Raw genomic sequence first — 12864 nt, 5'->3', positions numbered from 1 at the left:
AGGAACTTGTACACAGTCAGGAAGCAAGACAGGTGCCTAGATGGTACACGCAGACTATGAGAGATAGTCATTTGGAAACACCCTTGGCTGGTCGTACTCGAAGGCAAACTCGACTGCATGATTCAGCACATTCCATGGAGTTTGTTATGGCAGCATGTACTCATGATAATGAGGAGCCTGAATGTTTTGAGGATGCACGACATAGTGTGCATTGGATGGCAGCCATGCAAGCTGAATTGGATTCTATTCATAAGAATCATACTTGGGATTTGGTGTCTTTGCCAGTTGGCAAGCGTGCCATTGGTACGAAATGGGTCTACAAATTGAAAAGGAATGCAGATGGATCCATAGATAAGTACAAGGCACGGCTGGTAGCTAAAGGCTACGCACAGAAAAAGGGCATTGACTATGAGGAGACCTTTGCTCCTACCTCCCGTATGACGACCATTCGGTCTATGATTGCCTTGGCTGCACATTGTGGTTGGAAAGTGCATCAGCTGGATATAAAGACTGCATTCTTACATGGGGAACTTCAGGAAGAAGTGTATGTACAGCAGCCCATTGGTTTTGCAGTTGAAGGCTCAGAAAATTTAGTATGCAAGCTGAAAAAAGCTCTATATGGTTTGAAACAAGCTCCACGAGCTTGGTACGCAAAGATAGATGCTTTCTTGCTTAGTCAGGGGTTTGTAAACAGCCCATCTGAGTCTACCCTTTATGTACATAAAGAGGGGGGATCCATGCTGATTTTGTGTCTATATGTAGATGACCTTTTGCTCACTGGAACACATGCTGATCAGATTTCAGCATTCAAAAATAATTTACAGCAAACTTTTGACATGTCTGACTTGGGTATTTTGCACTATTACTTGGGCATCCAGTTTGTACATGATGCTAGAGGCATTGGATTATGTCAGTCAAGGTACATTGGGCAACTTCTTGAGAAGTTTGGCTTACAGGATTGCAAGCCAGTTTGTACACCCATGGAACCTGGGCTCAAACTGTCATTACATGATGACAGTGATTTGTTTGATATCCATACTTATGCTCCAACAGTGGGATGTCTCATCTATCTATGCCACACTCGGCCAGACATACAGTTTGCCGTTTCAGTTTTGAGCAGGTACATGCATCAGCCTCGTATGTCGCATTGGCAAGCTGTGAAGCGTGTGTTTCGTTACTTGCAGGGTACTAGAGCTCTTGGATTGCTTTATGCCAAGGGGGGACCACTGCAGTTACATGCTTACAGTGACTCTGATTGGGCTGGTGATTTTGATACTCGTCACTCCACTAGTGGCAATTGTTTCTTTCTTGGCTCGTCATGCATTTCTTGGCTTAGCAAGAAACAATCCACTGTTGCCACGTCGTCATGTGAAGCTGAGTACAAGGCAGCCTTCACTACTGCAGTTGAGTGCGTATGGCTTAGACGCTTACTTGCTGATTTGGATGTATCTGTTACGGAGCCTACTCCTTTATATACTGACAGTCAGAGTGCCATTGCAGTGGCACGGAACCCTGTGTTTCATGCTCGCACGAAACACATAGAGATTCACTACCACTTTGTCAGAGAGAGGCTACATGCAGGTGATATCAGCCTTGTCTACTGTCCTACCACCAGCAATGTGGCAGACATCTTCACCAAAGCTCTTCCACGAGACAAATTTGAAGCATTTCGCGATGCTTTGAATTTGACGCCCTTTGGTGGCGGATGATCCTTGTACACTTGATCACTCTTCACTCCAGGGGGGTTTGTTGGATATCTCACACGCCTTACTTACGCCTACGCTCATATGGGAGTGTGCGGGTGATCACTAGGACACTGGGGCACTTTTTACTCTCGGTAGGAGAGGTTTTTTCCCCCAGATTATGTGTACTATTTTGTATGTGCTTGTGGTGCACACTTACGGGCACTTACTGCGTTCGGGTGTGAACAGCCCCTTATAACCCTAAGGTATAAGTGTTATCATTTGTACTTTCAGCTAACACTCTATTCAGTACTATTGCATTGGGTATCGTGCTCAACTCTGTCTCTCACTCTCACACTGTCTACTGCACTTCAGCTGCACCTCGATCCTCTCCCATCTGACAGTTTACTATTTGCCCCTTGCTATATACTGTTTTCAATGAGTAAAACCTTGTTGTAATTTAATTATAGCAAGCGAAAAAGCATGTTTACTCCTCTAGATGATCATAAGCTCACCTTCTTTAGAAAGATTGTGATGTCCCGTGGACAATAGGAGCTAGAGTGCTCGTGCACTATACATGACACCTGTTGACCCCAAAGCTTGGTGCCCCTTTTAGTATTTTTTTAGATTATTGATGAATGCTCAAAATTGGTTATAAATGGTTGTTTCTCAACAATTTCTTGTGACACAATTGATCCATGGGTGAACAATGACCTTGTTACCTTTATTGTTGGTCTCCAACCAGCTATATAGTGTTAAAAAATGCGAATGAACACTTTAACTTACCAAATCCTAAAAATTACAGCCAAGGTTTGAACCTAGTTTCGTGGACCATTTGCCTAGACAATTGTCTCGCATAGTTCTCATACAATCCCACACTGTTTCTCTCACAACTAGAGGGATGTCTCACAATCAAACTATGAAAATGTCTCTTTTTGCAACAAAGCTGCCTAGAAAGTGCACTAGGCTTGCAATCTTTGAGGAGAAGAGAGGATCTCAGCCCATAAGGCTGTCCATTTTTGTGATATTTAGTTCAAAAACAACAGCATACCTTGCTATATATGGAGTGATAAGGCTGCCCAATGGAATCCTGATGCTAGGAGGAGAAGATTGGTTTCTTTCTACGCTCCATCTATGCTATCACCTCATCTTCCATGGCTAAAACTTGTAACTTCTATAGCAAAGGAAGAGAAGAATGGTTGTCTCCTAACTTGAGTTACTCAAAGTGAGAGAGAAGGAGCTCCAAATAGCCAAGATAAGCTTTTCAAATGAGTAACCAAGTGCTCCTTAAGTAAGTTTTGTTTTTGATTAAGGGCTAATGATTGACTTAGTCATTAATCATAAGTGAGGTGTTCATTGGATAAGCTCAGGGTTTGCTTAATAACTTAAGCACCCTAAGTGAGTTGCTTAATGGGTGAAACTTTTAATGTAATTGAATTCTAAGGTGTAAACTATGAAAGTTTCACATTGTACCATGTTACTTTTGCCTTGCTGTTGTACCACATAGCATGCACACTTGTCCACAACATACGCAATGCCAAATTCTTTAGTGCATGTGCAATGGTCACCATGCCAAGAGCTAGGGGTGCCAAAATTAAAGTTCACTTTAATTAAAAATCTTTATGAAGTTTAATTAAATCATTAAGTTCATCTCGCATTCTAGTGATAGAGGATGAGGATGACTTGGCGGAAGAATCCATATCTTGCTTTTTCTTCATCTCCTTCTTCTTTCACAAAGCTGCTAATGCCTTACAGTTCTTGCATAAATGTCCGTTCTTACCATAGTGATAGCATTGGGCCTTTGATTTCTTCTTCTTGTCATCCTCTATGAAGTTGCAAATGGCTTATCACGGTATCACAAGAACGTGAAATTTTGATGCTTTGGTTAGCATTTGATTAAGTTGTTAATCAAATGTGCAAATGTGAGGTTCACGTGTGATGTGGAGGTTAGTTATTTCACAATGATGGGCCAAGGGCCTTGAGAAGTCAGGGGGTGTGAAAGGCGAAAGTTGTACTAGGTGGTTAGAAGATTTTATTAGCTATTAGCGTTAGTGGTGACATTAAGTACTAGGCATTAAAATTAGAGGCTAATAAATGTTGAGGATTGCTTGGATGACAAATTGGCCTAGCTAGTTTAATTGTTGGCTGGTGAAATTATTTTTATGAGTAACAATTAATAATTAAATTAATTTTCAGAATTAATAGTCTGAAAATTAATTTAATCAGGCTGAAAATTGTTGAAAAATGCATTTAGAAAGTTGCAACTTGGTAAAACTTGCCCATCCAAGTAAGGAAAAGGCCATTAGAGGCTGGTGGAGTCTCATTTCAACATGGTGGAGCCTAGAGGTTAGAAAAGGAAGAGAAAGAGCCGTTGTTCCAATTTTGCAGCGATTACTGATTAGCAAAGCCATTGGAGGCTATCAAAGAGTTGCCCGCAATTGATCACGAGGCCATTGGAGGCAAGTGACAAGCCCTATAGGTTTTCTACATGCTGTTGATAGCAATTTTGGGGCCCACAAGGGCAGGTGACTACATGTGGGGCTCTTGTTGATGGTCGCTTGCAGTAAATTAGCCATTTATAGTAGGGCAGCATTAAATTTCAGCCAATTTAGGTGATGAAACTTTGAAATTCTTTAAGCTTCCTCTTCATTCTCTTGGCCAATTCACATCTTCCCTTAAGAGATCTTAGTCAAGTTCAGTCTCAAATGGATGCAATTGAAGAGTTTTTGTTGTTCAACTCTAATTTACAATAGAAATTAGGGTTTACCAACCACCTTGGAAAGAGTACTTGTAAATCGGAGTCTAGTACTTGAAAATTTGTAGCTGAAATTTGGGGATTTTAGAGAATTTTAAAAGGTCAGCTAGGCACTGGGGCAAAATTTGTCTTCCAAGGAGCAAATAGAAGGCTAATCCCCAAAGCAAACAAAGGAGAAAATTGGTTGGAAGGCTTGTTCGTTGCTATGGATAGCAAGATGTATTGAATTGAAGGAGATCAGGTTGGATCTTAGTATATTTCAACCTCTAACAATATAAGTTAAAGAGATACTGCAAGGTTGCTGGATTTGGGGCCAATTGGGTATCTAATGTCCAAAATTAAGTGGTAGCATTTGTACATCAATGGCTAGTTGGGTTTCGTAAGACATGGTAGTCTATTAGTCAATTATCCCTTGGTGAAGGCAAGGATAATTCTACCCCTTGGGAGACTTAGTTAAATATGTTGCTCCAATATATGAACTTGACAATGTGTTTTATATCTATATGGATGTCCTAGCAAGATTTCTCATCTGATATTGTCTCGGTTTGGGAGAACATAAAAGAGCAGTGGGATACTTTTAGTCTCAATGGTCACCATTAACTTGCACTTGCCTAATACAGAGTACTACGAGCCTCCATATGGATTTAATTTTGTGTTGGATGGTATTAACAAGGGTTGTCCAATTTGTTGCCAGAACTCCTAAGGCAAGTTATTCGAGTTTGATCCTTCATCAATGAGAGCATTTATGAGGATCGCTCTTGAGGCAGTCAGTTTGAGGCGTAGATATGTTAGTGGTATAATTTTTTCCTCCTAATCCAAGTTAGTCATTGAGGTAGCTCGAATGTGGAGAGTTTACTGCATGGCTGTGTTGTGTTTAGGTTCTAGTGTTTTGTTTTGAATTTTTGCACAGTTCGTGGGTGTTGTAGATTTCTCATGTTGAGGATGTACTTGGGGGGGGGGGGGGGGATGTTTCTTGATGCGGCTTCCATCAAAGTGGCCAATTCCCTCCATGTCTAGAATTTAGAGCTCTACGTTTCCTATTCGGCTGATGGCCTGAACGTGATAGGGCCCTAATCCCTTGAATTTCAACTTTTGTTTGTGTCCCTTAAGCAAATAAAGGAGAATTGGAGTCTCCTTGGTCAAATGATCTTTGTTGCACATGTTTGTCAAATCAAGATTTTATGTGAGCTTTTTTCACAATTAATGCATGAGTGGCTAAGAGTTGTGTTTGTCAATTGTTCTACCTCACAGAGGTGCTTGGCCTAAGCTGTGTTTCCTTTCCACTGTTCTTGCACCACAATATGTAGGCTAGGAATGAGAAATGCTATAGGCATGATAGCATTTGTGCCATAGGTTAACGTGAAAGGGGTCTATTCTGTGGTTGTTTTATCGGTGTTATGCTATGCCCAAAGTGCTACTTTTAATTTATTAGCCCAATGTACTTGTGATCTTGACACAGTTTTGGTTAGTACGTTGATCAAGAGAGGAGGTGTTGAACTGCCTCATTTATGAAATGGGTTCCTCGATCAGTCATAATTTCTATTGAGCATCCAAACCATGATATCACTTGTTTCCACAGGAATTTGGCCGTCATTCCTTCATTGTTCTTTCTGGTGGCTTGTGCCTCAGCCCATTTTGTCATATAGTCAGTTGTTGAATTCCAAGACCTAGGCTTTTTGAGCACACTTCTCGAGGTGGGTGTCAAGCCCCCCATCAACAGCAATTGCGAGCTTCCCAACCTCAAGAATATGTAATTGCCTTCACCAAAATGGTCTCCAATGGTTGGGAAACAGCCCCAAAGGCAGGTAGGAACAGCCAACACCTCTCCCCAGCATCTCTCGATTCCAGAAACCAGATTTCCTTCTCTCCTTTAGCCCCAATTCAGCATTCCCAAACTTTAATAGGAAGTTTTGCCAAGTGGCAGCCTTCCTTATCCATTTTTTTGCAATTTCCAACCTCATTAATTTAATTGCGAGGAGAATTGGGACTTGAGGATCCAGAATGAGATGAGCTGATGTAGGAGTGGAGGACACAGGAACCAGCTTGGAGAGTATGCTGTACCTGAGACAGATCCCAAATGAAGGAGCAGTCCACCTATCTGATGCTTGAAGAGTGACACTCTGCTTTGCAGCAGTTTAGGACAGCAAAATACAGCAGTAGGCTGGCTGGATGATAACATTGCAGCCTCTGGAAGGCAGTCGCACTTGCAGCAGTCCTGTTCAATAGAAAACACAGTATATAGACTCTAGGGCCTCTAGGGACAGCGACCAGCAACAAACAGCAGCATGAGGCCTCTGTGAAGGAGCAGAAAAGCAGTGTTTTGGAGCAGCACCAGTGGTGGACAGCAATGCCTATTTCTGTCAAGAGATATGATGTCGATATGGGCAGCAGGATGGTGATGACGATGGCTGAGAAATAAGACACAGCAGTGGAGGGAGTAATGGTGGCGATGGATGTCTGGAGAGTTGGGCAATGATGATTTGGTAAAAGGGGATTAAGGACCGAGGATGCCCACAGCTGCCTTTTATAGGCATTTTTGAGCCTCTTGTCCTACCAATTGAAAAATTTTGACAGGAAATTTTTTTGCCTGTTTTTTAGGGGTTGCATGATTCCATAATTCATGATAATTTGAGATTCATTTTGGACTTAATTTTCCTCGCTCAATAGCAAGGAGCCACCTGGAGCGGTTGTAAATCACCGATTATACTAATTGAGTAGTCAGTCGTGGTAGTTTTGGAAAACTGGTTAACAAGGGCAACAAGTTCTTATTCCACATACTTGCCAACATATTTCTTGTATTGTTGGGAATAAAGGCCTGGTGCCTTTAAATGTGCTCGGGTGTGAACACACCCTTAGCACTTCTACTTACACATATATATCTATCTAAAAACCTAAAGGTACACACTCGTCATTGTACCTACAAACGTGCTCACTCTTTGCTATTGCTCTCTCTCACTCTCTGTCTCTTTGCGACTAAGGAACACCCACTGTCTCGATCTTCATGCCCCTCCCGGTCTCTACAAATTGGTATCAGAGCCATCAGGTTTTGCGCGCTTCCCGAGAACTGGCGAGACTAGCAAACAATTGGAGTTCTTGGTGACCTGTGTGTCGGGCTGAGGCAGAAGATCATGCGTGCAGAGGGTGAGTTGAGGAATAGACGTTAGGTTGGAGACTAGGCCGTCGGCAGACAATAGACAGTCAATGGCGTGAGTAAGTTAGCGTGCGATGGGCAGCAGTTGACAGGCAACAGCAGGTGTTGACCTGGCAGGCAGTGGGTAGCAGCAGTTGACAGGCAACAGCAGGTGTTGACCTGGCAGGCAGTGGGTAGCAGCAGTTGTGACGTGCAGCAACGGGCAGCCGCGACCAAGCGCCAGAAGGTGTACGAGACAAGGAGACGACTAACGGTGACCGGCACTGACAACGAGACAGGGTGCCGAGCTGCATACGCGCTGACGAGTTCAGCACAAGCGGGCTGCACGATGCAGTTGCTGACGGTCTCCACACGCGATGCGATAATAGGTACCAAGCAGCAACCTGCACGTGGATCCGTTGACCCGTTGTTCAACCTTTTTTTCTTTCAAAAATTCTTTTTTCCTTAAAGTTCCCCTACCGAGGGTTCACGCGTGGAGGCACAACACAAATTTCCATGAAATTCAAGCTGAGAAATTTGGGGCTTTTCCCAAATTTGGGGATCTTAACGCAGAAATGGACAATCTGACTCAGAAGTTGCAAAGTCAATGCACATTTGCCCAGGAATTTTAGGGCTTTTTCACATTTTAGTGAAATTCTTTCAATTTCATTGAAATTAGTGTATGCAGGACTTGGAAAATTTGGGGATTTGTCCAAATTTGGTGCAAGCAAGATGCAATAGTGATATCTGTCTCAGAAATTGCAGGAATTTTGTGACAGTTTGTCCCCGACATTTGGGGCTTTTCATGTACATGCTCAAATTGGGCTGAAATTTACCCAATTTCTCGACATTGATGCACATTGGACCCTGTGCAATTTGGGGCTTTTGCACTTTGGGCAAAATCTGTGCAGCATTTGGTCAATTTATGTACATGTAGGTTGAATTCCATGCAAAGACGGCATCAACACTTCGTAAAATTTGGGGGTTTTGCTGAAATTGCTCTATTTTGGCAAAATTGGCCTGTTCTATGCATAACAGAGAAAATGCAGATGTGTGGTTGATGCTTTGAGCACAAAATTTTGGGGCTTTTGACCATTCGTGTCAAATTTTATGCCTGTGGGTACTTGTACAACAGAAATTGCAGCTAAATTTTGGGATTTCTCATGTAATGTGATGCCTATGCCCTTGGAATTGCTGTAATCAGTTGGATAATGCTGTAGCACATGGTTTGGTGCTTTTGAAAATTTAATTACAGATCTGAAATCTGTGCTTCTACGTGGTTATTTATTGCTCGTTGGTACTTATTTGTACCTTGGACACTTGGGTGACAGTTTTGGACCTGCATTTGCTGTTTTTTGGTCACATTTGGGCTGAAAATCATGGCTGGCAGCAATGACAGCAGTAATTTGATGCACATAAAGAAGCTTGAAGGTGCACATAACTTTGCAGTTTGGCAAAAGCATTGCTACAATATCCTATTGCAAAAGAAGTAGGCAAAGCCGATCAAAACCAAAGGGGCAAAGCCCGCGGACATGGAATAGGACGATTGGGATGAGTTAAATGAGCTTGCAAGCTCAACCATAGAGCTATCGATTTCTGATGTCTTGCTGTTCAACATTGAAGGTTTGAATTCTGCATATGCTATATGGACTAGATTGGAAGAATTGTATGCACAGAAGAGTGCTGCAAGCAAAGTATATTGGCTGAAAAAGCTTATGGATTTGCGTATGAAAGAGGGTACATCAATGTCTACTCACTTGAGTGAGTTTAACCCAATTTTCAGCCAACTGGTTGCCTTGAAGTTCATGATTGATGAGGAAGTTAGGGCTACTTTCTTGCTTTGCACTCTACCAGAGAGTTGGGATACATTCAGGATTGCTATGAGCAATTCTAATGTGATTTTTTTATATGCTGATGTAGAGAGTAGTCTACTCATGGAAGAAATGAATCGGCAGAACAATGCATCCAGTAAGTCTTCCAGTGCTTTGTATACTAGGGGCAGATTACAGCAAAAGGGCAAATATGAGAGCAGGGGACGCAGTAAATCACGTGGCAAAGATGTTGAATGTTATCATTGTGGCAAGAAGGGTCACTTTAAACGTGATTGCTACAAATGGAAGAAAGAGAAAGGAAAAGGCAAGAAGATAGATGATAGCAAGGAAGAGAAAAAGGACACTCAGCCTAAGAAGAGTAGTGTAAAAATGGAAGAGGTGAATGTAGTCACTCATGACAGTGATAGTGGGAGTGACGTATTCTTTGTCTCTTCACACTTTGGTGCACATGCTTTACTTGCAGATATAGATGATACATGCATATCCGAATTCTCAATTTAGGTGCTTCCTTTCATGTCACCCGTCATCATGAGTGGTTCTCTGCCTATACAGGGGCCGACATAGTGTTGTCCATCTTGGGGACAACTATGCACGTGAGATTGCAGGTATTGGCAGTGTGCAGTTACAGTTTTAGCATGGCTCTGTCTTTACACTTCAACATGTACGGCATATACCTCAGCTCAAGAAGAGCTTGATTAGCGCAGGGCAGCTAGATAATGATGGTTTTCATACCACCTTTGGTGATGGAAAATGGAAGATCTGTAAGGGATCAAGAGTGATTGCCAGAGGTTGCAAGAGTGATAGTTTGTATCCACTTCATGTATCTAGTGTATATGACCATGTTGTTGTCGTGACCGAGTAGCCAAGCGTTTCTTTGTGGCATTGCCGGTTGGGACACATGAGTCAAACTGGAATGAAATTGCTTTCTCGTTTGGGTTACTTGCCTTGTCTTCATTATGCTGATTTTGAGCATTGTGATCATTGTATTTATGGCAAACATGCACAGACGTCTCATAAAAAGTCTCTTTCTTTGAAATCTTCTCCTCTAGAGTTAGTATATTCGGATGTATGTCAAATGCCAGGATGATCTTTAGGGAAATTTTTTTTTTGTCACCTTTGGCGATGATGCTACATGAAAGGTATCGGTTTAGCCTATTTGTAGCAAGGATGAAGTGCTCGACAAGTTTAAAAATTTCTTGGCATTGGTTGAAAAACAAACAGATAAGACACTTACATGTCTTCGCTCTGATAATGGTGGGGAATATGTGTCCAAGGTCTTTCAGGCATTTTGTGACAACAAAGGGATAAAGAGGGAGTTCACTGTCCCTCATAATCTGCCCCAAAATGGAGTTGCAGAGCGTATAAATTGGACCATACAGGATAAGGTCCGTACGATGCTGTCTCAAGCTGCATTACTCCATGGTTTTTGGGTAGAGGCTGTTATGACAGTCGTTTACTTAATTAATCGATCACCAAACAGGTCTTAGGGGGGGAGAAGGGGAGTTCCCCAAGAAGCGTGGTCGGGCAAGCCACCTTCATATGCTCACCTGAAAGTGTTTGGCTGTGAGGCTTTTGTGCACATTCGTAAAGAAAAACACAGTAAACTTGAGCCAAAGTCTTGTAAATGCATTTTCCTAGGATATGGTGACGAGAGTGAAATGGGATATAAATTGTGGGATCCCAAGAAAAGGAAAGTAGTACGTAGCAATGACGTTATCTTCCGGGAAGATCGCATGCATAAATAGCCCAAAAAGACTGAGGAGGTCCGTCGGGTTGTATTCCAGGAAGAAATACATTTTGGACAGCAAAATATGCCCGTTGTACAATAGCAAATACCTACTATAAAAGAACTTGTAAATGCAGAAAATAATGCTGAAAATGATTAGCTAGCTATTTGCCTATGATAATGAGCCACTATATGTGCAGGAACGGCTAGGACAGCAAGTTGTTAATGCTGATTTGCAGGCTCAAATGCTAGGACAACATATTGAAAATGAAAATTTGCAGGAACAGCCAACAAACAATGATCATTGGGTTAGGAGATCATCTAGGGCTACTAGGCAACCTGACAGATTTGTTCTTGGTGCAAACAATGTGGCTGATTATGTCATGTTGTTAGACTGTGGTGAACCGTCTTGCTTCAAGGAAGCAGTGGACAGACAGGACAACAAGAAATGGTATAAAGCCATGTTATCAGAAATGGAATCTCTTGAGAAAAATGGCACTTGGGACTTGGTGTAGTTGCCTAAAGGCAGGAAACACTTCCATGCAAATGGGTTTACAAGATGAAGGTCACTTTTGGTTCCTCACCAAAGTACAAAGCAAGATTGATTGCAAAGGGGTACAAGCAGGAGCATGGAATTGACTTTGATGAGATTTTCTCTCCTGTAGTCAAGATGACTACATTGAGAACCATTTTGGGCTTGGCTGCAGTTGAAGATATGAAACTCATACAGATGGATGTAAAGACTGCATTTTTACATGGTGATCTGCATGAAGACATATATATGCAGCAGGCTGAAGGATTTGTGGAAAAAGGGAAAGAGAAGATGGTATATAAACTCAAAAGGAGTTTGCATGGGTTGAAACAAACACCAAGAGAATGGTATCATAAGTTTGATACATTCATGCACTCTCAAGGTTTCCATAGAAGTCAAGTGGATCATTGTTTGTACACCAAGAAGGCAGCAGATGGCTGCCTGATTATCTTGGTTTTGTATGTAGATGGCATGCTGTTTGTTGGCAGGGATACTCATACCTTGGATTCACTGAAGCAAAGTCTTCATGGTAGCTTTGACATGAAGGATCTTGATGATGCAAATCACATTCTTGGTATGCGAATACTCAGAGATAGATCAAAAGGCTTACTCTATCTATCTCAGTAAAAGTATATCTTCAAGATTTTGCAGCGTTTCAATATGGAGGGGGGTCAACGATTAGGGTTCCATTGCCTCCATATGTGAAACTCAGTGCAGAGGACAACCCTACATCTGATGATGAGAAGGCTGAAATGGCAAAGATACCATATGCTTCAGCTGTTGGCAATTTGATGTATACTATGGTTGCTACATGTCCTGGCATTGTCTTTGTAGTGGGAGTGGTTAGTAGATACATGGCAACCCTTGGCAAGAAGCATTGAGATGCAGTGAAAGGTATTATGAGATATCTCAAAGGCACAAAGGATTTGTGCATTTGCTTTGGGAAGTAGAGGGCATCTATTGTTGGCTTTACGGATGTAAACTATATTGGTCATGTGGACTGCAGAAAGTCCGCTTCTGGGTATGTGTTTACTTTCACAGGAGGAGCAGTCTCTTGGATCTCTAGGCTACAAAAGTGTGTTGCATTGTCTACTACAGAGGCACATTATGTGGTTGCCACTGAGACATGCAAGGAGGCTTTATGGCTTTCACGTCTGGTGGGAGAGCTTGGCATCACAGAGTTACCTGTTCTCCATTGTGATAGTTA

The 12864-nt window shown here is 42.1% G+C and overlaps 1 protein-coding gene across 3 annotated transcripts in view; it reads left to right on the top strand.

Annotated features, from left to right (window-relative positions):
• LOC148011205 (uncharacterized) overlaps nucleotides 1-12864 on the top strand; it is a 117711-nt gene that overhangs the window by 51005 nt on the left and 53842 nt on the right. The window lies entirely within an intron of this gene.

The sequence above is a fragment of the Lygodium microphyllum genome, chromosome 28, assembly GCF_053477565.2.
Source record: "Lygodium microphyllum isolate KBCC chromosome 28, Lygodium_microphyllum_v1.1.10, whole genome shotgun sequence".
Classification (NCBI taxonomy): Eukaryota; Viridiplantae; Streptophyta; class Polypodiopsida; order Schizaeales; family Lygodiaceae; genus Lygodium; species Lygodium microphyllum.
This window is presented reverse-complemented; position numbering and strand designations above follow the sequence as displayed.